The sequence below is a fragment of the Ambystoma mexicanum genome, chromosome 9, assembly GCF_040938575.1.
Source record: "Ambystoma mexicanum isolate Mex_15411 chromosome 9, UKY_AmexF1_1, whole genome shotgun sequence".
NCBI classification, from domain to species: domain Eukaryota; kingdom Metazoa; phylum Chordata; class Amphibia; order Caudata; family Ambystomatidae; genus Ambystoma; species Ambystoma mexicanum.
In genome coordinates, this window is record NC_090931.1 from 796,925,575 (window position 1) to 796,951,793 (window position 26,219).

Genomic DNA, 26,219 nt, shown 5'->3' on the forward strand with positions numbered 1-26,219 from the left:
CTCTACGAGGATCCAACACTAAAGATACAGAATGACAAAAAAGGGAGAAACACCAGGAAGAGAAAAGGGAAGACAAAAACACAGAGGCAGAAAAGAAAGGAGCCCCAGGTATGATCAGGCCATGAGGTGCCAGACCACTAGAGCAAGCAGGCAGTCAGGTCCCCCAAAGCGTATCTTCAATCATGCCTACACATAAACTTGCAGAAATGACTCATTTGTTCGATTGTACTTTCGCGAGCCATTTTTGTGTTATTGTTTTATTATTTGGTTCTTCTCGGACCCAGGCCACGTGCACATATCTGCCCCCCCACCCACCTCCCAAGGTCACCTGTGATGCCGTATGGGCCCCCCAAACTCCTCTGTTCGCCTGTGATGCTGTGTGTGCCCCAAAGGGACTTTGTGTTGGGGCTAACTCGAGTCTTCTAAAGGCAGAGAATCGCCCTCTTGCCCAATAGGTCTGCCCTCAAGAGAAAATCTTGAATAACCCTCATAAAAATGCTGCTCTCAGAAAATGCAAAGGCTCTCCCCCTCCCTTTTCGTTTACACTTTGCTAGCCAGTACCAACTTTTGGAAAATATGTTACGGCTTCTATCTTTTTACAAGGTTCGAGGCTTTGGGGTTTGAAATCAAAGAAAACAAATAACGGTTTCCCGTTCACTCAAACAAAATACTTTAGCAGGATGGCCGCAATGGAGCTGGAAGACGGGCCTCCATAAAAAGCCCCTCTTCCATTTCCATGGCGGCCAGCGGGAGGAGGCAGCAGCGGCACCCGTCGCTGCTGTAGAAATCAGTTAAGTGGGGTGGATTAAAAGAAGAAGGGAGGGAGCGGGATGGCCGGGCAGCGGAAGCAGCAAGCAGGTTGCGTGGAACGCAGGCTTAGATTGATAGATTCAGCCCACGTTCCGAGCAACCCGATTGGTTGCTCCCCCCCCCATCATTTATTCTTTAGCTGCACCTGAATATCTGCCCCTAGATGGCCCAGCAAACTTCCTCTGTTGGCTGGGTTGGATGATCCCCGGCTTCTGCCCCACCAACCTTGCCCCCCCCTCACTGCTCTCATTCCTGTACAGGGATGCTTGTCTGTGTAACTGGGGCTGTGTCTCCAGCTGGACTGTCAATTGTGGATTTCTGATCGCAAACAGTAGACTGTCGGCGATCGAGTGTGTTGACTTAGACAAAACCTTCCTGCCCCATCCTGAAAAGTCAGCAATAGCATAACTATTCTAGCATACTAACTAGTGGACTCACCGTTACAGACTGTATTTTCCACAGTTTTCTTTCCTGCTTATATTGTTCATAGGCCTTTATTATGTATATACTTGTCTTTGTAATAATCCTGTTGTAGCCCCAATAAGGCCCTAAAAGGGACATATATGCGCTATTTGCAATAACAAAAAATAGGTTAATTGTTCTGTCCATTGGTTTGGGCATGATCTTACAAACTAAAGTCAGTGAGAGTCCCCTTCAGCTTTCTTGGGAGAAAACTAGAATTCTGGGGTAAAGCATTTATGCACAGTTAAACGCCACTCATGGGTGTTGTAATTGCCGGGCACCCGTCTCACCTGGAGGACGTTCCCATGCAACCTGGTCGTCGTTTCTGACTTTCAAGCAAAGTGTTAAAGGACCGTTCTCATCCTTTGGGCAACATGCCCCAGCATTCCTGACTGTACACACTGGACACCCTCCAACCATCTCCAGTGCATGCACACTTGGGTCCGATCCATCCAAGACTGGTTGGGAGCTGCACATGTAGACGCCAACCTCATGGTGGGGTATTTTGCCAATCATGGATGGCATGAATGAAGAAGAGTTGCTAAGGGGCATTGGGCCAGGGACTGTTCAGGTAACCATGCAATGCAAACGTACAGGGGACATACAGATGGCACAGTAGGGGTATAGTCGAGCAGTACATTGGACATCCAGTGCATGGGTCTGCAGCATATGGCCATCAGCCCTACTCTGCATAGTCAATGGCGATGGAGATCCTGGGAGCCGCAGTCCTACACACCTGAAGTGCCGCTTGCTAGAGATTGCCACTCTCACCTCTCTGGCGGGGAGCTGGCGGCCGCTGGCACTCCTCCATCCCCCGATGTGCTGGAGGGCTGAACATCACGCCGCGCTCCTGTTAAAGAAAAGACAGGAGAACTTTGAGAATCATTTGCGATTTCCAAGTCTATTTTGGTTTAGTGAAACATTCAGCACTTAAGACATGCACTTAAGACATACAGCGCATGCATGCTTGGAATTTTCACATATCCAGATGTTAACATCATTACGCGCACGATACTGAGTTATGCACAGACGTGCAACGGGGAGGCATTTGAAAGCAATGCAGTTTGGGCCTTCCTCCAATGACATTACCATGCAGAGTGACTGGGTGTTTGTTACCTGAAACACATTGGATTGCAGTGGATGGTCATTTCAATGGCTCCCACAAGTCACCTTTCCAGCTACTGTAGATCACCAGTGGACTGGCCCACAGGAAGCTCTTGAGCTTTCCGGGTGGGCTCCTATACAATGGGTCTCTTTAGCGTGGGGCCCCAGTTTCCTGCTCCCCTAATCCTCTCTCCCAGTCACCACACCCACTTACTTTCTGCTCCCCTCAACCCCCCCCCCGCCCTTTAATGGAAATAATGTGTTGTAAAGCTTCCTTTGTATTTTCCCCACTATTAACAATATTATTTTTGATGTAGTTTGTTAATTTTAACTACTTTTTAACCCATGTAAAACGAAAAATATGCTTTCAAATCCATTATTTGGACCAATTTTTCAAATTTTCTGGGGCAGAGAACATTTGCTCACACTACGATTTGATGCAAGGCTAAACTGGGGGTGGGAGGGATTATGAATTCAAATAGTGTGACTGAGTCAAAACGTATGCGTAATCACCATTTTATTTTTTTACTTCATTTACATTTTTTTGTTCTAGTGCGAAGCTGGCCTGTTGAAAAATGTACCGAAATCACTTACTCCCCTAGCAAACGGCTGCCATTCATGGTCACATCGCTGCGCATATGATCACAGGCTGGCTATTTAGCTTTACAGAATATCCAGCCATTTTGAAAAAGGCCAAGTAACGTGAGGCACCTTCAAAAAGGCACGTCCAGGGCCACTTCTGGTTCCCACTGCACCCCTGCTACAGATGCAGCTTGCCCATCCTGCCCAGCTTGCGGGCTCTAGGGGTTGGGGATTTGGAGTGGCGTGCTACACAGGTACTCTAGGTTCGCCTACTCTCTGTGGGGCATCTTCTACTCCCTGTAGAAACAGTTCCTGTTTGCAGCTGTGGAATGACCAGCGTGGAGTCCAACTGGAGGCGAGTAGCACAATCGAATGTTCTGACCTGTAGCAAGTCCAATTCCTGCTTCTATCCTGGCCCAGCTCGTCCCCCGTCGCTTCGAGCATGATCTGTCTCCAGGAGCTGGAAGAAGAGAGGGGCTTCTCAGACTGCTCCACAACTCCTATTCACCACCATCATTGAGGAGGGGGTGGCCAGACGGGGGGGGGCAAAAGCACATACATTTCGGATTTGCCCAAGAAGAGAAGCTGGAGCCAGGAGTGGACTGGAAATAATTTTCAAAGTGGCCCCATATTACACATTTTCAGCAACATTTGGAAATAAAATAGGTTACCACACAAAAGAGGCCCCGAGTGCAGAGGCCTACTGGGAAATCTCCAGATTTCCCTACAGGCCTGTCCACCCCTCGCTGGAGCCCTGTATCAAAACCCACAGGCGCCTCACTGATTGCAGGTACCTTCACACTTGGAGCAAGTCAGAACTTACTACAATGAGCAAACTGGACGCGGCCCAGCATTCACAATGCTGGGCTGCGGATACACCGATTGCCGGGCCCATAGCTTGGAGGTATTTTCTGATCTTAATACAGCGATCTATGGGATTCCTTTTCTTGATTGCCCAGACAAAATAAGAATACTCAAGCAAGCTGTTCCGACTGATGGCCTCAACTCGTCATTGCTCCTTTGAGTGAAATTAAGCTCAGATTTGGTAGTCGGGACCCAAAGATGAAGCTACCAAGGTGGAGGGGTTAGCCTACACGAATATTGTGCAGATAAGGACGGATAATAACCGCTTAGTTGAGATTATCCACGCAAATACTGGCTTTGTGATCCGGAGGTTCTGCTTTCGAGCGACACTCTTTACTGCCAATGCAGGGGAAGGAAACCGCTGGCTCACCATATGCTTTGGCCTACAACTTCCATCGGTCCTAGCCAAATGAGGGAATAGTGAGGGATCACGGGAGCCAGGGGCCGCCAACCCTGGGCTAGGACATCCAACCCACATACACCGCCTCTATAGGGCACACATTGTACATGCAGTTCTGACTTGTTCGGGCCACTTGTGGGCCTTTGCTGGGTACAAGCCCTTCTCCTCTTATAAGGTTATAAAGACTATTATTCTATTGCAGGGGTTCCGAACTTTGGTTCTCTAGGTGATTTGGATATGAACTCCCCATCAGGTCTGGCAAGGGATCATGGGAGTAACTGCCCAACACTTCTGGAGAGCCACAGGTTGCAGACTCCGGTTCTATTGTTGATAAGCACACTTAGGGCAAAGTAATGGCACATGTGCTCATAGTCTAGCCAATCGCCTGGCACAAAGATATATGGTTTAAATCAAGGGCTACACTAGGGAGTGAAATGATGAATTCATATAGTGTAATAGACAAAATGCATGCGTAATCAGTTTTTTAATTTTTTTTTTCATTTGTCAAATTTTTGATCTAGTGCAAAGCTGGTCTGAACGCACACATAGCTCTGCACAGAGCGACTAATGAAATAGTAAAAACAAGACGCAGGCAACAAAGAGAGAAAATGCACCAAAATCACTTACTCCCCTAGCAAACGACTGCAATTCATGGTCACATACGTTGCTTATGAAGCACATGCTGGATATGCATCCCTACAGCCTAACCAGCTATTTTAGAAAAGGGCAAGTCGAACTCAAGGGCTTATGGGCATCGGATATTTCTCCCAAGCTACTGCAGACAATACAATTTTATTTTAGAACTTCTAACAAGGCCTCAGGTCTCCTTGCATACAAGCTGAAAGCCCAGGAGCCTAGGCATGCTATTGTAAAGTTATGAGATATACTGGTCGGATGAAAAAGGATGAGGCTTCTAAACTGTATCTTGGTGGAGTACTATAAATACCTTTTTAATGCAGATAGTTGGCATATTGCAGCTCAGGAATTAGAGAGGCAAAATTACCTTCCATCTCTGCTGAGGATCGGCAGAAGCTTGAGAGTCCGATTACATTAGATGGGGTCACCCAGGTTATACGTTCTGTTCCTAACAATAAAGCCCCAGGGCCTGATGGCTATTCAGCTCTCTTTCATAAGAACTGTATCGACCTTACTGCCCCCCTTCCCCCGCCTGGTTACACTATTTAATGGTTTTGCGGACACTGAAGCGGTTTCACCTTCCATGGGCGAATCCTTGTTCTCGCTTATTGGCAAGCCGGGTAAAGATCCCCACCGGCGGTACGGCATACCGCCCCATCATGGTTCTCAACTATGATTCTCAGATCTATTCCAAGGTCCTCGCAGCCCAGTTAGTGGATGTTCTCCCACAAATAGTTTGCATGGACCAAACAGGTTTTATTTCTGGGCGCCAGACATTTCATAATGTCCGTTGAACTCGGAATGTGGTTGAGTATGCGAAAAAAGCACAGCCAGGAATTAGCGGTTTTATCTATAGATGCAGAGAAAGCATTTGACCGCATGGACTGGACGTACCTCTCTGAAGCCCACAGGGGATTTGGGTTTGGGCATCTGGTTATTAAATTGATATGGGCTAATTTTGCCCACACAACTAGTCGTATAAAATTGAATGTAGCTTTGTCCGACCCGTTCGCTTTGCCCAGGGGAACTCGCCAAGGGTGTCTGTTGTCCCCCTTACTATTCGCATTATCGATGGAACTCTTAGCAAATAAAATTAGATTGGCAGATGACATACACAGCATTACTATAACCGGGTATCAGCATAAGGACGCAGTGTATGCCGGTGACCTTCTCTTGTGTTTGCACCGCTCTTTGACCACCTTACCCTGGATAGCTTCCTAACTAGGGTGGTTTTATTAGGTCTCCGGCTTCAAAATAAATTATTCCAAATCCACTATTCTGAACTTTTCTGAGAGCCCTTAGACAAAGCAGGAATTTCAGAGAGCGTTTGGATTCTGTTGGACCGAGACTTCCCTTAAGTATTTGGGAGTTCGGATTACACCCTCGCATTCTCAGTTATATGCGCAGAATATTCCAGACCTTTTCTCTTCTTCTAAGGTGGACATGCTCCGATGGACGCAGTCCGATATTTCATGGCTGGGGCGGGTCGCATCTCTTAAGAGGACGCTAGTATCACGTTTATTATATGCTTTTCAAACCCTCGGGGTTCGGGTTCCCAAACAGGCCCTTAGGGATTTGCAGACTTTCATCTTTAAGTTCATCTTGCCTAAGAAATCACTGAGTGTTCCCCGGCGTACGTTGAAGGCAGCAAAGGATAAGGAAGGGGGTTTAGGGTCCCCGATGTAGAGAGTTCTCTTTATGCAGCGCAGCTAGCCCCCTTGTTTTGTGTGGCCCAAAATGCTAAGCACTGGTTGGACATAGAACAGTCTAGGGTTCAAGTTCCCTTGCATGAGTGGTGCTGGAGATCGCCTGAGGATTGCAGAAAAAAAACACTAATCTCCTCCCATCAACCCAAGTTTTGATTGAATATTGGGACAAAGCAGTCCATAAGTACCAGTGGACTACAATTCCTAGCATATGGAATACCCCGGAATTTCCACCAGGCTGTCAGCCAACTAGGTTTCCTAGGTGGGTTTAGGGAGGCTTGGAGCGCTTAAGACAGTTCTTTGAATCTGAACAACCCCTAACCTTTGATAAATGCAAGCAGGTTTTTATGGTTTGGGACATTGCTAAGTACGCCTATATACAACTTCTCCATTGGCTCGCTAATGCGAAGGTGTCCCAATATGCTATGTGGGTTACGACACTGAAGACCTTTTTATTGGGGTTCCCCCATCTCAGAGTTTCCTCATTGTGTCCTGTTCTTAATGCTTGCCGCTTTAAGCCCCTGCATGCTCATATGTGGGAGGAGCAGCTGAAGGCTATAGCTATAAATTGCTATAGCTATAAATTGCTATTTCGTTGATATCACCCCCTCACGACTTCACAAGATGGTTTCAGCTGCCCCAGATCGTTGATAGCGCTGTGCACATGCTCCAGGGACTTTGTATCATCGTATCGGCGCATTTCACCAAATCCATTTTCACCTAATGTGAAATCTTCGAAAAATAATTTATTCTAATGTAGTTGGGTAAGTGGGAACATTTTAAAACATAGATGGGGTGGCGTAAGGAGAGAGGCTAAGGGAGGGGGAGGGGGGTCTCCACTCGCAAAAAAAAAAAAAAAAATAAAAAAATCAGAAGAAAAAAATTGTAAGATGTCACCTTTAGGTGAAGTAAATTCGGTGAAATCACATACATCCCTCCATCTTATCTGGTGGGCTTGTGCATCAATTCAAACCTACTGGAAGTAGGTCTTGGCTCACATTAAGGGGATTACTGGGGTAGAACTCCCCCTGGAACCTTTGGTGTCGCCACTAGGGAATGAGAAACCGAGAGGAACATTACAAGCTGTCCACCAAAGCTGTCCCACTGCTCACACATTTCTTAGTTGCTGCTAGGATAGGCATAGCACGAAATTGGAGGTCTCCCCCGCACTAGACAAAGGAATGGTGGGCTAGAATGTGGTTTATTGCAGCCATGTGTAAAATCGAAGCCGCCCTGAAAGGTGAAATGTCTACATTTCTTGTTGAATGGGAACCCTTATTTTATTTATTTTATATATTTGCATTTGTTGAGCGCACAACAGCCCGGGGGCATCGTGGCGCTTGTTACAGTGGGTGATCATAACTTAGTTACATACAAAGATACAGACAGTTAGTGGAAAAGAACAGTTTTGAGATTTTTGCAGAAGGCATAGAGAGACGTTTTGGCTCTGAGAGTAGTAGGGAGCGCGTTCCATAACTTGGGTGCAAGATAAGCGAAGCCTATCCCTCCTGCCTTAGCCCTTTTGATACGCAGTACCGTGAGTTGGTTAGTGTACCATAGTCTAGTAGGCCTTGTTGATAGGGATCTGGATAGTGTGTCTGATAACTAAGAGGGTGCTGAAAGGTTGATGCATTTGCGTGTGGTTGTGAGAATGTTGAATGTAATGCGGTCTTTGACTGGGAGCCAGTGAACAGTCTTCCTAGCTTGTGTGATGTGGTCTCTTTTAGGTATACTTAGTGCTGTATTTTATTATTGTGCCTTCATTCAGTTTGTTGCTCAGAATGATAACCCTGGGCTCCACCATAAACCACACGATATGATGTCCATCACACTGTTGGACTACTTTTCCCCCAGCGCTCCATGATTTGTGTTTTTGTTGTGATTTATCATTTATATTTTTCCTTTTTGTGCGATTGCACTTCCTGTGCTGTAACAGGCTGCCACGTGTTTTCCCCTTCATGTATGTTTCCATGATGTTTTGCAATGATGGTATATGTTCCTTGAAGCGGTCTTGCTACGGCATACTTGCCTGTTACCTATGTATTGACGAAGCCATGTAACCCTTTCAATAAAAATTTGAATGTTAAAAAAAAAGAAAAAAGAAAAGAAAAGGGCAAGTCTCCATTTCTTTATGAAAAGCAAAAGCTAAAAGGGTGGGTTGCCGGCCGCAGAGAAGCGTCAGGGAGCTCCACAGCCTCGGAATAGCTCAAGACAAGGCGGGATTACCAGGCCTGAGGAGAAAAGCCAGAGTGTGCCAGAACTTTGAACCTTGTGTCCTGTACACCACCTGATGTGTGTGATCTGGTCGCCTTGAATGAGGGCTGCCGAAAAGTCAACATGCTCGCCTTGGAAACAAGACAACACGAAGCAACACAAGTTCGATCCCTGGGTCCGCGCTTAGGAACGTCTGGGTATTAAGCGTGTCATAAATACACAACTAAAACATATTCCTGTAACAGCGCCTCGATGCCCACGGGCTGTGGGAGTGCTTTAAAAATGCAAATGAATAAAATAAGTCAGCACTGCTTCAATTTCATCATGTGTTGGAACGGAAGCCAATGTAACGTGGAGAGAACGGACGATAGCAGTGGCGTGTCCAGTCTCTTTTGACTGGGGTGGGCCAAGTCAGGCACTGCCTTATGCAGGGGTGGCATGAAGTACCAGTGCACACACGCATCATGATCATAGTTTAGGAGAGTGGGGTGGCACCTGGGGTGGCCAGATTCCGGGAGTAGCACGTTCCATCCCAGGCCACTCCCTCCACACGTCACATTGTCTTACTCCCGCCACTAATTGGAAAGCCACATGAAAGGGGTCTTGAAACGCGTTTAGGGACCCGACTAGCCAAGATTTCTTGACAGGGTGGACCTGTTCATTATACACACAGGCAGGGGACCCCACAACTAAAAGCAATATATTTAGTTTACTAGGCCGTTTCTTTTTCCCATGCCACCACAGGCTCAGCTAATGCTTGAACAATGCTATGCCAGTGAATAACACTAGTTAAATAGCAATTCACCCAATGCCGACTTTTATTATCTTAGAACATAAAGCTTTGCGAACCCAAAAAGAATCGGAGTTTTACGGCTGCACTTTCAAGACATTTCAAAATGAACTGTGTGCCCCGGGTACTTGCTTGCAGTCAATATTTGTTATTTGCAAGAGTCTTATTTTGGGTGATGTGACGACAAATTTGAAATGCAAAAAAAAAAATAGCAAGGGCTTTACTTTATGATCCAATGTGTTGGTTTGAATATTAGATTGCTAAATTGGGCGTTTTGGTGGCTTTGAGACCAGAAGCTCGCATTGAGGTGTGAATGACGCAAACATTCACACTTACCAGAAAGAATGGTCACTGTATCACAAGGAGCACCAGTAGCTTCACAACATCTGAAATGCTACATGTTAATATCACCCAACTAAATGGCATTAATGGTTTTAACTGCATAAAGATAAAAGAAAGAATAGGTGATGGCCGAAGTCAAGCATATGCAGGTATTCTTTTCAGGCATTGAACAGTAAAATTATGCAAAGTTAATGCCGAATTTGAAAATTCATAAGCCTGCTAAAAGGTTAACAAAATAATAACTATCCACGTTTCTCTCCTTACATCATTCCTTCATTCACAGTCCTGCATCTTCACAATATGCCAAAACATACCTCCCGCATCATGTTTTATATGTTCTGGCATCTGTGTCACATTCCATATTGTATTCCTGTACATATTATGAAAGAAGGCTACTGCACCAGCATGCAATATGAAGTGGCCCAAAAGCCAGAACTGGTTTATTATCTCACACCTGGCATAGCACAGCTTGAGATCTTTGCAAATTACAAAGGCAGATACAAATATCCTGGCACTATGCAGAATATCGAGAATATTTGCTAATCCAAATGTGACGTTTTTAAATACCTTGCAACAGATGGGAAGTCAGAGCTGGGAATATCACATATTTACTGTCCATTATTTGTGCTTGCTTTAGCACCTGGTTCTTTCTGAAGAAGTTGACGCCGTTTTCCTTTTTGGTAGTTGACCACATTTTGGGGGTGCGGGGGGGGGGTAGGTGTGGGGGGGAGGAGCTCATAATATGGATGTGCAGCTCCTGTGCACATTGCACAGTGCACCTGAACATCCAACAGTCAAAGGAAATATTTCCCTATCAAAAGTGTATTTATTGCTGTGCCCAGGCTCGTGCGCATCCAAGGCAGGCACTGGCATCTGTGAAAGGATTGCGTTTTATCTAATGGAGTAAACTGAATTAAAATGAACTGCAGCCAGAGGCCTGGGACTGATGGGGTGGTTTATTGCTCACCTTTGCTGTCCTCTGTTCCCTGCAAGATTGTGTCTGACCATTGTGGAGCCTGCTTGGTGCACAGACAATTTTGTGGAAACCCCCTGAATCAAAAAATAAAATAAAGGACCCCCTGAACTATCTGGTTGCACATACCCACAACCCTGTCTAATTGAAAGCTAATTCACATTCTCTGTATGCCTTGTGCTTACTGCACGTTGGTACACAGCTACTGACGTTCTCTGTTCTCTGCAGATTTTAAACTGGGATTTGCAACCGGAAGTGAATTGCTGAAGTGTATTGCTGTCTCGCTGGGCTGCTGGAAGACTCTGGTGGACTGCTCATATAACTCCGGCTGCAAGCGTGTTTTTGCTGGGCAATGAGCCGCGTGCTGACCACGCCCCTTTGACTCTGTTGGATTGGCCTCATTGGGTAGGCAAAGCACCTCATTGGCCATTTGTTTTCAAAGTGGACAATTATTGAATTTGCTTCCCATTTCCACGATTATGATACTTTTGTTTCTCTTTGTTTGCGTAGCCAGCTGAACCCGCCCCCTAAGCAACGCTCGCAACTTCCTTTAAAAACACCCTGCACGCGCTAATGCACGCGCGACTTGTGGAAGTTAATTGCTGAAGTGTATTGCTATCTCACTGTCTAGCTGGATAGCGGGAGAACGGGTTCGGTTGTGAAGTGAGGTTGATTGATTTTTGATTTTGATTTTTGTATATTGATTGTTTTTTATTCTTATTCTGTGTTGGTTATGTCTCGACAAATTAACTCACTAAAAACGGGTATGCCAGAGCACGTGTCAAACATTTACAATCTTGTGCCCCCTTTGACTAAGAAAGCCTTAATTGTTAAAAGACTCAAAGACAACAAAGACAGAAAGCGTGCAAGCTCTCTAAATGTAGATATTCACACTTTCTGTATAACAGATACTGTGGGGATAGAAAAGATAATGCCAATTCCCCCACAAAGTGAGACAAACATGCCGCCAATACTCACCTCGTCCTCGGTCAGAGCTCCTCATGCAGCCTGTCCAAATGCTTCAGCGTTGACTGAAGTATCAACGGCTGCAAAAATTGTCTCAGAGGAGGTAGTGACAGACCTAAAAGCATGTTCTGCCAATGTGCAATTAGACCAGGTGGGAAGAGAAGTGGCGGACGCCACGATTGCATTGGCATACACAACAGGAGAAATATGCATCTCCCAAGTGGCTACTAATAGTGATATTCAAGTTGAATTACATCCGATCAAATCGCCCACAGCTGCACCCATGTGTTCCGTTGCAGCTCAGCATTTATTGCGAGCGGAGTACGAAAAATTAACAGCAGTGGGTGACATTGGGGAAGATACCTTAGCGTCCATGAATGCATCTAGTGCACATGAATCAGAAACACCTGAGGTGATGTACATATGCTCTAACACGGGTGACCTGATCCAATTGGTTGATAACTCACGAATACATACAGCTGCCAGTACTGAGAATGCACAAACACTGGATACTAATCCATCAGTGGAGAAAGAGAATCAAGAATTGTACAAATCACCAGTACTATTTGAAAAATCTCCATTCAGTATCTCAAATCTATCATTTGTAGCCCCAACGCCCAGACGTACCAGATTCAATGAACTTGACATCAATCCTCCGTACTTTATACATGATAGCCAGATGCCGTATAAAGATAATAGGTTCTCCTTTCCCGAGGCACCGGCACTAAATAACACATGGAGTGCAATGAACACGGCACTATTGTCCTTAGCAAAGCTATATGAATCATTGGATGAAAAAATGACATGCCAGAACAGAGAAGTCCATATGCTATATTCGCTACTCAAAAAAGACCAGCAGGCACAAAATCTAGCAACTCGTCCTTGTACAATTAGGTTGATAAGTCAATCTACTCAAACAAGTGTTCTACAAGATCTGGATGTCATGGTAGATTTGCTGACAAACTCAGCAAAAAATCTAATTCCTGCAAAAGTTGCTATCCAGGATGCAAGTGTTCAATCAGTATCTGCTAATTTGACGGAGGTAATCCCGAAAGTGCAAGGTATATCATTTGCACCGATGTTTACCAACCTGAAAGTCCAGCCCGCGGTGCCCATTCAGTCTATTGAGCAGGATATGGATTTTACAATTCAACAAATAACTGTTAATAGGAATTCTGTGTCTAAAGCCAAAAAAGCCACGAAATTAGTGATCTATGCAAAGAAAAAAAGGAACTTGAACCTGAATATTGAAAATCAGCTTAGGAGAAAAGAAGCCCTAAAATATAAACCACTTCATGACTTGATTGCTATTGTAACACCTCCATCCCAAACTCCATTGGGACACAGTGAACAGGTCCCCAATGTAGTTATCTCCACACAAGTCAAAGCTACAGAGGGACCTCAAAACTCATCAGCTGCAAACAAAGTGCAGGTTATGAGCTCCACTGTAGTTCCACCCAAAGCTGCCGCTATGAACGAAAATGCACCAAGCACCACTGCTGACATCATACAAGACCTGCGAGAAGAAATACGGGCCTCATTTGAAAGACACTCTAAGGTAAATAATGCCCTCGTACAGTCCTATATAGCTCCTATCAGTGAGAATCAGGCTAATAAAACGAATGGTGGCCTTGTAGAAGCAAAAAAGGTTTATGCAAATAATACTGACGGCATGCTACAAGATTTGCGTGATGAAATACAAGCTTCTTTCGAAAAATACACCCGAGAAAATGAAGCTCTTACACAATCCATTAGGTTAGCCGATCAGGGCATACAAAACAAATCTGACCGGTTTAATCAGGTTTCCCATAAGGAAATACCCAACACTGAGCTTTTGCTGAAAGGCCCGAAGATGCTACAAATAACAGCACCACATGAGTCTGTGGACCAGGGGACCATGGGGCCTACAACCATTAGCAGGCCGCCCAGGATCCAACGGACTGAGCCTGACCCCATGGTATCTAGGTTTCTTGTCAAAGCTCAATATAAAAATCATCATTGCCTACTTATCAAATGTCGTGGCTATTCATTTGCCACATATGACCTCAATCGAGCCAGCTTTCTGAATATCTGTGCAGAAATTACTGCACTTGAAGATTTAACATCAGCCGACATCAGCCTGGTGGAATTTGTCAATGATATAGACCTAACAGAAGCACGGTTGTTCATCCAATCAAGGGTTGTTTTAAATACCTTGTGGCTAGCCCGAACTGCATTTTATAATCTGGGTTTTATTCTAACACAAGATGTGACCATCCATGACACGAAACAAACAAACATTTATCGCCCAAAAATTAGAACGTATGGTGACAATACAACCTCCGGGTCATCGGTGGCAGGGCATACACAAAATGTGTGGACAAATGACAACTGTAATGTGAGATCATAACAATCCCAGACGTTAGAATCTATTAGCCTACTCTCCTGGAATAGAAGAGGACATAGACATTTCATTAATAACAAAAGTAAGGAGCTCCTCCAATTTGACATATTAGTGTTCCAGGGGACATGGCTTAGTGCGATATCAGTATGGGACCAGTATAATATCTATGTGGTACCTGCCTTGGAGCCGCAGAAGGGATGTCCCATGGCTGGCTTGCTGATGGCTTTTAGAAAAGATAAGAACCTCAAAGTCATTTGGCATAGATCTCCCTCCCCCTGTTTTCAATATGTTAAGATCCAGCATGGGCAAAGTTTTTGTGCCATAGTGAACATCTATTGGGGGGAAAAACATCTGTCCTCAACAGTTTTTTTCGAAACCTTAGCCACGATTCTTGATCAACTGTTATTAGATGATACCATCACTAACACATTTATAATGGGGAATTTAAATTGACATCTGTTACCGACTAAAAACTTGACATCCATGCCAGGTGAATATCGTTGGTTATCTATAATGGCCGATCGAAACTTTGTCATGGTTAGTGGTTCACTACAAGGGGATGTTCCTCCCAAAACTACATGGCACAATGCTGGCAGTCATGCAACTTTGGATTACATTTTTGTGAATGATCCCTTTCTGAACAATATAACCACGTTCTCTGTTAAGTCAACTATCCTGAGTGATCATAGTCAACTTCTCGTGACATGCGATTGGCCTAAAAATAAGAAACAGTCTTATAATACTAACATGTCTCATTTACAGGTTAACAACGCTGGCAATCGTGTAAAATGGTCCCAGTCGAAACTATGTCAGTATAGAGATGTTTTGTGTGATCTATACTCTGTTGACAGTGAATGTGATAGTGGATGTTATGTTCATGCTATGCAGCTCTTTTCAACACAGAGGGTACACCCTAAACAAGGATAACAATCTCACCTTCATGCCTTTGACCTCGAGGTTAAATGCAAGAAAGGTGAATTAAGGAGGAATATAAAAAAACTATACAATGTGCTCGGGTCTAATCCTGGGATTAATCAGGAGCAGATAAAACAACTAAAAAGTGAGTATAAAAAATGGTCAAGAGGTCGCCGTGCCTCCCAATATCAACATGACGGAGAGGTAATGATGAAACAGATCATCCTTAAATCATCAGGGGGCATATGGGCATTGTTAAATAAAACCTCGACCAAAATCCAGCCTACGTTACAGATGAACTCCATCTCACAACATTGTTGGAGGTCTTTTTATGGTAATATATATATACCACACCTTTCTTAAATACTGATTTAAATTGGGATAGCATTGTAGCTAATCATAATGTGAATTTTGATCGTGACGACATCCTCTTCTTTATATCAAAATTGAGTGTCTCAAGAGCTGCTGGGCCAGACGGTCTGCATAATGCCATAATAAAACAAAACAGACACCTATGGTCGGATATATTATATTACATATTTAAGCACATTATGGTGACAGGTTCTGTTCCCTTAAACTGGAAAACATCGATTATTCTCCCTATATTTAAGAAAGGGGACAGGGAAAATCCGGCCTCTTATAGACCCATTGCCATGTTAGACTGCCCGGGGAAAATCTTCACCCGCATGATCTTGGGCGAGTTGAATAAATGGCTAAATCATCTAAACCATAGAGATCCCTTTCAGACAGGGTTTGTACCCGGTTTAGGTACAGCTATCAATCTAATCACCCTGAATTCCATCATTCTGCAAGATAAACAGCATAAACAACCAATATACGCGGCATTTGTAGACTTCGGGTCAGCCTTTGATCTTGTTCCCAGGGAACTACTTTTTAAGAATTTGATGGACTTGGGGTGTCCCTGGTACATACTCAAATGGCTAATTGAATTACATTCAAACACATCAATTCAGATTTGTATGAATTATGATGGCCTGCTGTCTGAAGCCATAGAGACCTCTCGGGGTCTAAAACAGGGATGCCTGTTGGCCTCTGCATTGTTTATTTTTTTCCTTTTAGACTTTGGGTCCAGTTTCAGGGGGTTGACTATTGATCCACCAAAATTGCATGGAACAGCCATTAATTGGCTTCTTTATGCCGATTACATGGTACTTTTGTCTAAAACACCAGCAGGTCTGTGCATTATGTTAAATGCATTAGATACCTATGCCAAGAAAAATTGCATTAGTATCAACACTATGAAAACTCAAGTGATGCAATTTGGTTTTAAAAAAGGACAAACATGCCGTTGGCAACTACAAGATACCTGATCTTTTGATTGTAAGGTCATATATTTTTTAAAAAAATTATTTTATTGTTTTTTTTTCAAACCTTTAAAATGACAACATATGTACAAATAACAAAACAACATGTAGACATACAGACAATCATCAGTAGTAGTCTTTTGGGCGAGCTCCATCCACAAAGTTATCAAACAGATTATACTGTGTCAGGTTTTACTAATTTGTTTCCCCTACTGGTGCCAATATCAGACATTTTTCAATTTGCTCCAAAAAACATGTTAATGGAAATATCAGTTTCAAGTCGGTTCCTTTTTACATCTGATTCCACCAATCATCAGCACATAAGGATGGATGGATTACACTCCATGGGCCCAAGTGCATTGATCTTTCAGATTTTAGCTTAGGGCAAAATAGCACTAAGTGTTTGAGTGACTCTTTGACTAGCAGACAAAGTCTACATTCAGGTTTTAGGTCCTCGTTATTCTTCCATAAGCGAAAACGTTCAGTAGTTTTGAACAAATTTAGCCTAAACAGTAAGAACAGCTTTCGTGCTTGTGGGTCTGGAAACAGAGTGATGTAACGCTGCTGGGTATTGAAGGCACGTGCTTCCAATGGCACATCACACATCGATTTGGCCATCGCTCCCTTTTGTGCATGTATGATCCCAGTCAATGCGACAGATTTTAAGCTTTGCCGCATCAGGATTTTCATGGAGCAACTCAATCTTGATTTCGTAATTCTGTAATAATTCTTCACATCTGTTTGACCACATTGCGATAACATTGGAGTTACCAGCTGAACCGTCGTAGAAGATGTCAAATTGAGGGATTTGTGCTCTAGAACGTGTTTTACGATACAAATTTAGCAAACTCCAGCTAATCCTGGCATGGATCGATATTATCGACAATTCGTATCTTATAATAATAATAATAATAATAATAATAATAATTTGGCATTTATATAGCGTTACGAACCCTCAGGTATCTGAGCGCTGCTTATTATTACCCACGGTGTGTGGTGCTCATTTATCGACCTCGGAAGGATGAGTTTGGCCCCGCTGGGATTCGAACCTGCGTTAGCAGATTCTGCAGCGATGTCAAAGCGAGTGCTCTACTCGCTGTGCCACTTATACAGGCAGTCTTCACGCCTTTCAGGAGTGCCAAGACTTTAGACCAAAAGCAGTTCTCTAATGAGTCCCAAATTTCATAAGAGCAGCCGAAGGTCATATATTTATATGTCTGATAAACCATATGAAGACCATCTTCAGCTGAAACATCTTAGTGCTTTATCACAAATCCGAATAATTCGGGCAAAATATTATAAAAATTTACCATAGACCCTATAATTACATATTATAAGCAACAATATATCCCTACAATTTTATATGGGTCAGAAGCCAAAAAATGACAATCCTATGCTTACTGGACTAAATATGAAAATGCCTTCTGGAAAAAATCACTCATGTTACCAAACTCAGAATCCATGCCGATTATTAGACACGAAATGGGTTTAATATCATTCTATGCAGCATATAAATGGAAAGTTTGCCAATTATACAGAAAATGTATTATGAAAGATAACACTAATTGGCTGCTTGCCATCATATCTCGATATTTACTGCTGGCAGATGATATTTTTGCAAAAAAATGGCGTGATTGTGCTAAAAGGTTCCTACAAGGAGCAGATGTCTCTGAAATCTTACTCATTGAAAATCCTAACAAAGCTAAATTCAAACTGTGGAGATCTGATTGGATTAAGACAAGAGACGCCTGCATGAAAATACAGAAGTTCAGTCTGAATCCTTTTGCCTTAAAAGCACAAGGACATGTAGACAAATATCTAAAGCAGTCCCCCAATCGTAGTCATCGAGCAGATTTTCTGCGTTTTAGATTGAATATATGGCCTACAAGAGAGATATTACACAGATGGAAGAAGACATCCGCTCAAGTATGTCGATTTTGCAACCAAGAGGTAGAAACGCTGAAACATATGGTAGTGGAGTGTGTTGGTCTGTTAACAATGAGAATATTTTACTTTAAACATTTGTTTAATGCGACCGCGGTCATTATGCATGACCAATTATGGCTATCATTGCACGGAGGACATTCAAAACGATTAAGATATGCAGTTGTAAACTATTTAAATTCATTGAAAATTAAGTCATATGATACCAATCATGGCTAAGTATTGGAAATGTACAATTGTATTCATACAACTTTTATGTATGTTCAGTTGAATGACATCGAGAGTGATTAATGTTTTAATTTGTGTAGAAATTTAAGGTCACTTCAAAATGATCTGAAAGTTTGTTTAAATGTAGAAATTAAATGATGTCATTTTTATTATTCATTAATTTTAAAACTTTGTAATGAAGTTGTTGAAAGGTCAGGTTCTACTGATCAAAACAACAATAAATAAAAACAAAATACCCACAACCCTTTGTTACAACAACAACCCATATCTTTATATGCTGCCCTGGTACTTATGATATGATAGGTTATTTATAACGCGCTTAATACCCAGAGGTTTCTAACTGAGGACCCCGAGATCGAACCTGTGTTGCTCCGTGTCATCTTGCTTCCAAGGCGAACACGTTGCCCTTGAACTATCCTCCAGAGACAACTTGCATTTGTATAGTGTCTACTGCCATAGGATGTGGCACCAAAACGATGTTTGCCTGTTAGAGAGGGAAAGGAGGAGTATGATAGAACATTCAGTAATGCTAGGGAGAAGTAAAGTCAGACAAATATTTGGGCTGCAGGTGAGGGATAGATAAGGTGCCCAGGAAGGCATTGGAAGGAAAGATGGAGGTACTGTGTGTGCAAATGGACCAAATGTATCTTGGGACTGAACCGTATTCTATTGGGGGCAGTGCTGAAAGGAGAGAAAGCTGGAGAAGGGGGTATGTCGGGAACGTACTCATCACATGGTGAGCAAAGGCATGTTGAAGCTTTGCCCAAGAAGACAGACAGCACTTCCTTCCTTCCTTCCTTCCTTCCTTCCTTCCTTCCTTCCTTCCTTCCTTCCTTCCTTCCTTCCTTCCTTCCTTCCTTCCTTCCTTCCTTCCTTCCTTCCTTCCTTCCTTCCTTCCTTCCTTCCTTCCTTCCTTCCTTCCTTCCTTCCTTCCTTCCTTCCTTCCTTCCTTCCTTCCTTCCTTCCTTCCTTCCTTCCTTCCTTCCTTCCTTCCTTCCTTCCTTCCTTCCTTCCTTCCTTCCTTCCTTCCTTCCTTCCTTCCTTCCTTCCTTCCTTCCTTCCTTCCTTCCTTCCTTCCTTCCTTCCTTCCTTCCTTCCTTCCTTCCTTCCTTCCTTCCTTCCTTCCTTCCTTCCTTCCTTCCTTCCTTCCTTCCTTCCTTCCTTCCTTCCTTCCTTCCTTCCTTCCTTCCTTCCTTCCTTCCTTCCTTCCTTCCTTCCTTCCTTCCTTCCTTCCTTCCTTCCTTCCTGTTGCAAGTCAGTTACCAAAAGCTTTTTTTTTTAACCAAGCCTTGTGCTTGTGGACAAGGTACTTAAGGGCAGACATACTCTCTATTACTCGGCAGTGGTCAGAATCTGAGCCTTCCAGAGGGTCATGGTGAGCCAAGGCATTTTGGAGCCGTGCCCAAGACGACACAGATGGCAACACTCTCCAACTTCCTTCCTTCCCTAGGAGCCCAACTAACATTTAGAAGGGGTTGCATGTCAGAAATCTGAATTTGCCAAGATTTGAAAGAGAAATGTTCAACGAAAAGCGAGCAAAAAACAACCCTAATTTTGTTTTTGTGATGAAATGAGCATGGTAACACCCTAAAGTCCCCCCACCCCCTACATCAATGTTGGAATGAGCATAATAAACAGGTGGCACCTCAAGGGCAACATTACCTGTCCAAGATGAAGGTATGTGTGTTCTAGCATAGGTGCAGCACACATTTTAACAACAGCAACAGAAAGGAAGCCATATAGACTGTAGTAAAGATGCATGCAGGCCACTGATATGACAAGATGCCCCTGCCACAAGCATACATACAGAGCTCAAATGATCAGCCTCACGACATGTACAAGTGCTGAAGCATGTGTGACTGAGAAAGATTGGCAGCAACAAGTAATGCACACATAGCCCGGTATAGGTAGAGGAGATGGGTTAGAGGTTACCAGGAAGGAGCACTGGGTTAGAGGTTACCAGGAAGGAGCACTGGGTTAGAGGTTACCAGGAAGGAGCACTGGGTTAGAGGTTATATGTGCAGCAGCACTACAGTCACTTAAACCATGGTGACATATTCATTTAGGGACTGACAAGGGACGGGCCATGTTGACAGGTTAGGCACTACGAGATTAAATGAGTTGTACAGGATCACACAATTTGGGCCCAGTATATAATTTTGGCACTTGTTTGTTTCCCAATTCTTGCCTTATGAACTAAAAATAACATTTCGTAGATCTGACTTTGAAGGTGCACCAAATCACAAGATAAACCAACACCACAGTTTAAAACAAATCTGCGTAGGAACATGTTATGGAAAAGGGGAATGACTGCAGCTTTATTTTTTTATCATCATTTTTCATAATTCTATTATCATCATAGTAATGAACTAATAACTAAATAACTAATTTGCGTGAACCTAAAAGATCTCCTCTAGGTTGGCCACTGTCTGTACTTATGGCAAACCATTTCACTTAAGACAGCAGCACGCTATACCTTAAAAAAACACACTGCCTTATTGACTACTTTTCGGGCCGCCTTTTTTACAATTTCTTTTTAAAATTTTAGGTTGAGTTGCTGAGGAGACATGGCAACTCCCTTACAACATGCTTAGTACAGTACAATATGATTGTTCCTGTGACCAAGTCCTATATTTAAGTATAGAGGATGGGGCTGAGGTGACCATGAGAGCCGGTGACCATTACCCAATCTGTGACTTAGGCCCTAGAGGAGGTTTATAGTGGATCTGAAGCCACCCTAGCCCAGCCCTAGCCTCATATGTGTGCCCCAAAAAACTGCACCTAGGTACCCTGAGCAGGATAAAGATGCATAGTAATGTAGTCAGATAAAACGGAGTGGAAGAAAAAATAGGAAGCCACAGAGCTGTTATCAATGCGTGCGGAAAAGAAAATCTGCTCAGAAGATAGCTGGTTTGTTCAGAGACTGAAGTCAGTAAGTTCTGCTCACAAAGATAATCATGAGTCCCACTTTCTGAATTGTGCATGATCAGGCGGGTCTGAAAAAAGCAAACTGAGGGAATCCCGACCTGTCAGGTAATAGGGATTGTTGCAGTCCGTTATCTGAACCCAAGATGGTGGATGAGGCTGAAAAAGACTCGGGTATCAGAATCGCTGGATGGACCTCCAGTCCATTAGCAGCAGGTGCTCTTTCCCATACCCTTGGTGTATGTACATGCTCATCCCACACAGTGGCCCTCAGACCATTAGATGTTCCCTGACCCATACAGAGGGTAAATATTAACGTCCAGGAATGCAGAAACAGTGTGGGAGTTAGGAGAGTTTGGAGGATGGTGGTGCATCAGGCGAGAGAAGGAGATACATCAGTGGAGAGGGAAGAGTGAAGGTAGACGAAGCAAAAGCAGTGGTATAATGGCAAGTAGGAGGCGCAGAGGTGACCATTGACATGGAGGAGGGAATGAGAACAATGGAGTTGATAGGAGAAGTGGAGAAAAGACTGACAGTAAAACAAGAGCGTAGGACGGAAGCTCATGTAAAGGGGGAGTGGAGGGAGAACAGGAGGAGAAGAGGTTAGAAAAAGAGTGGAGAAGAAAAGAAAGAGTAATAGAGGTGCAGGGAGAAATTAAGGCAAGAGGAGGAGGAGCAGGAGGGAAGAAAGTAGCAGAGGAGGAAATAAACATGAAAAAGAAGTAGTAGGGAGGAGAGGAAAGGTAGATGGAAAAGCTTTGTGGCAGGATGATGAGGATGCCGTAGGAAAGGATGGTGGACTCCAGAGAGAGAGAGAGAGAAAGAGGAGTAAAGGAAAAAGAAGAAATTAAGCCGTGGTTGCCAGACTTGATCATATTCCGAATTATTCAGTGGGGAAGAGAGCGTGGCCATTAGCTGAATACGTGGATGGACTAGCTGAGCTAGACATGCACCCCAAACATGGGGGAGAAGTAAGGCCTACCAATCTGACCCCTGTCAAGATGACCCAAGACACTAGGCATGGTGCTGCCAGGTTTTGCATCAGTCATGGAGGAACATTTTGACATCCTGACCACTACCAAATTACGAATGCAGCATCTAGAAAGCTGCCAAGAAAGAAGTGTGGGCACACTTAAAACTCCAGAGACTATGTACCATTTTTTCAAAATGTGGTTTTGTTTCATAACCAGCAACAATACTTGTTTGTACATCATTCAACCAGGGGTCACCTTTACCATAAATGAACAACACATTGTAGTGTGCACACAGGAACCCCAAGGTACACAGCCATGTCTTGGAGAGTCCCTTAAGCCTCTTCCCATAATGCATCCCCTGACCTCCCTCACCACTGCCTTCAGCTGTAAACATTAAACACCAATTCTGACAGTCCCGACCTTGGACATCTCATCCCCAACGGGACCCCGAATCGCCCCTCTCGTTCTGTGACAATATCATGATTCAGCCTTTCCAATCACTATAGTAATGGGGGAGCAATCAATTTGGGGGCTCATGGAGGCCGTAAGTCGGACGGAGTCTGCAATATGTCTGATATCCCATGAGATATACTTTAATGCCCACCCTCACTCCCGGAATCAGTTCTTCTCACATTATCCATCACCCATTTCCTGACATTGCGTTGCCAACTACTGTATGCAGGTGCACGCTCGGAGTTTCAGGACACTGCTATTGTGCGCGTGACCAGCATCAGACCCAGGTGCATCATCCTATGCCTTCTCTCTTTCTTGACGGGCAAGAGACCCAGCCAGGAGTTTTTCACAGTTATTTGGATTCTCCGCTTCGTCAGATCATATATTTTGTCTATAACCCGTTCCCAAAAGGCCCTCACCAGAGGACAGTCCCACCACATATGCAGGCATGTCCCCATATCTTTCACAACACCAGCAGTTCGGTTCCCTGTCTTGCGACATCGTAGCTACCACCACCGGCGTGATATATGCCCTCATCAAGCACTTCTACTGGATCCACTAGAAGCGGGCGTTCCCAGACACTTCAGCGGTGCCCCATCCCACTCACTGTCCTACAGTTGTTTCTCAATTTCCAGAGTGAACCTGAGCCTTATTGCTACCCTACCATCGCATCTAGTCAGGACAACAGCAGCACACATATGTGTAACACATTTCTCACCATTAGCCAATTGCCGCAGTGAAGCATTCACCACATATATAGCAGGCATCGCAGGAAATTCCTGCCATAGCCATCTCAATTCCGCCATTATTTTGGCAAATTCCCAAAAGTTCATCCTTATCTGTGGGTGTGCTTGTTTGAACTCGCTATACCCAATAGTCCCAGCCTCCACATACAGGTCCCCTATGCATCCGCCCAACCCACTCGAACTGTACTGCTCCCTTCTTTGCCATCCACCGTACATCCCATGCTGCTGCTACTCAGATACATTTCTGGTAAAAACATCAGTCTATGTCCAAGTAATTTAGTCGCTTGCCACCAGACCCTTATCAGAGTGGCTACTGGAGAGGGCAGCATACAGAGTTCACTCCTACAAGCCCAAAAAATCTGCACGGCTTAAACATTGCCTTTATCATATTATTAACCGCATCCATTTGCTGGCGGGGGAACCACTCCACATCATGCTGTTGCGTGGCTGCCCAATGGTATGTTCGAAAGCACGGGAGACCAATCCCTTCTCTACCTGCCGGCAGTTGCTGTAGTGTGATCAATGTGATTCTCGCGCCTCCTCCCTTCCAAATCAACTTCCCCGAGATCTTGAGTGCTAAAATTCTCGGTTTTAACAGCATTGTCATCGCATGATGTACATAAAGCATCTTCGGAAGCACAATCATTTTTACCAGCACTACTCGTCCCATGATAGAGATTGGAAATTTCATCGAAAACTCTACTGGTCTGTCCAGCGCCAACAATCCCTGTTCTACATGCTGATATACCCATTCCCAGTTTGGGCTGATCCATAGTCCCAGATACTTAAATCCTCCCTCAGACACCTCCATTTACAGGTGTGCCAAATCACACAGTTCCTCCAGTAAGGTGTAGATGGCCGATTCGGATGGGTTGATCTCCAGCCCTAATAATTTGTCAAACTCTTACCGTTCTTAAAGTTTCTCCATATTACTGACCGGATCTCAGACATACAGTAAAATATAATCTGTGTAGAGTGATCTGCAGTGGGGTACCACCCTCTCCACCTCAAACCTTCTGCACAGTTCTCTGGCCAGTGGTTCAATAACTAACATAAAAATCAGGGTGAGAGCGGGCAGCCCTGCCGGCTGCCCACAAACACCTGCCAGGGTTCAGAAATGGTCCCGTTAACCCTGACTCGAGACTTCAATCCATCATTTATTAAACTGACCCATCCAATAAAAGGGGCCCTAGTCCCCATTTTGTCCAGTACCATCCAATAGAACTCCCAGTTCATAGAATCAAATGCCTTGTACAAGTCCAGGCTGGCCACCACCATACATTCCAACGTGCTCCTATGATTGTCTAACACTAGGAAGAGTTGTTGTGAATTATGGACTGTGCTGCTACCTGGGATAAATCCTGTGTGGTCTGGGTGTACCAGCTTTTGCATTACTGCAGTAAGCCAGTATTTTACAAAGTATCTTAGTATCCACGTGTATCTGGATGACCCACATTGTCTGGGATCCCTACCCGTATTTGGAAGTGCCACGACCAGGGCTTCCTGAATGGATTCTGGCAGCTTGACTTCCTGTAGAGACACTAAAAACACATCCAGTGGTTTGGGGGCCAGTAGTTCTTTATACATCCTATAAACCTCTACAGTCAGCCCATCTATCCCAGGTGTCTTGCCCTTGCCCATTTTGTCTATCGCCCATTCCAAATCATGCATCGTGACTGGAGTGTCCATGGCTTCTCTTTCTTCATCTGTCATTCTGTCAAGTGTAGTTTCATCCAGCATGCATGAGCTGCCCCATATTCCATCCCCCCTCCTGGAATAAAGGTCAGCATAAAACTCCTGAACCACTTTACATATGTCTTGCTGGTCGGTGGCCAGCACACCTTTCCCCATCTCTAATCACCTCCCACACTTGTTTCCCCATGTTCCCTCTTGACCAGTCAGGGTAGCAGTGTGCCTGCCTCTTCACCTTCCATCTGTTTTGCCACGTGATCGGCATAGTCATGCAGCTGCAGCCTGTATCCGTCCCAATCAATTCCTCTCTTGCTGTGCTCTCCTCAGCCTGCATTACCTCCCTCATCCCTCCTTCTGTTCCAAAGCTGCTACTTTCCATTCACCTGGAGATTGTAGTTGTTGGGACTCCCTGATCCTGACCCTTGGGGTGGCTATATGAGGGAAGATCACACGGGGAGGTAACACTCAAGAGAGTGACACAACATCACCAGATGAGATATGGTATCCTCAGTTTCCTTTTAGGGATACCCACTCCATTCCCCATGCCTTAATGGCATATTGTCTTAATTCACTTCACCTACCCATGAAAGCTATTAAGAATACCTTCCCCATGTTCTGCCCACTAGTCACTAAGAACTGACTTCCCTTTCTATGAATGTAAAAGTACTGTGATGAGAAAGCAAAGATCGATAAAGACCAGAAGCACACGCCACGCACTATTGGTCGCGAGTGCATAATTGGTGGCGGGGCATTTAAAACACTGAACCAGCTGACAAGAGAGAGAG

General features: G+C 44.2%; 1 protein-coding gene across 2 annotated transcripts in view; it reads right to left on the reverse strand.

Moving 5' to 3' along the window:
- Nucleotides 1-26,219, reverse strand: part of MAP3K13 (mitogen-activated protein kinase kinase kinase 13) — a 635,805-nt gene that overhangs the window by 538,552 nt on the left and 71,034 nt on the right. The window contains exon 2 of one of the 2 annotated variants that reach the window (XM_069615749.1): nt 2,044-2,122. The gene's annotated coding sequence lies outside the window, so the exon portion shown is untranslated. Of the gene's footprint in view, nt 1-2,008; nt 2,123-26,219 lie in introns of both variants that reach the window. The other variant, XM_069615750.1, reaches the window with a different exon arrangement.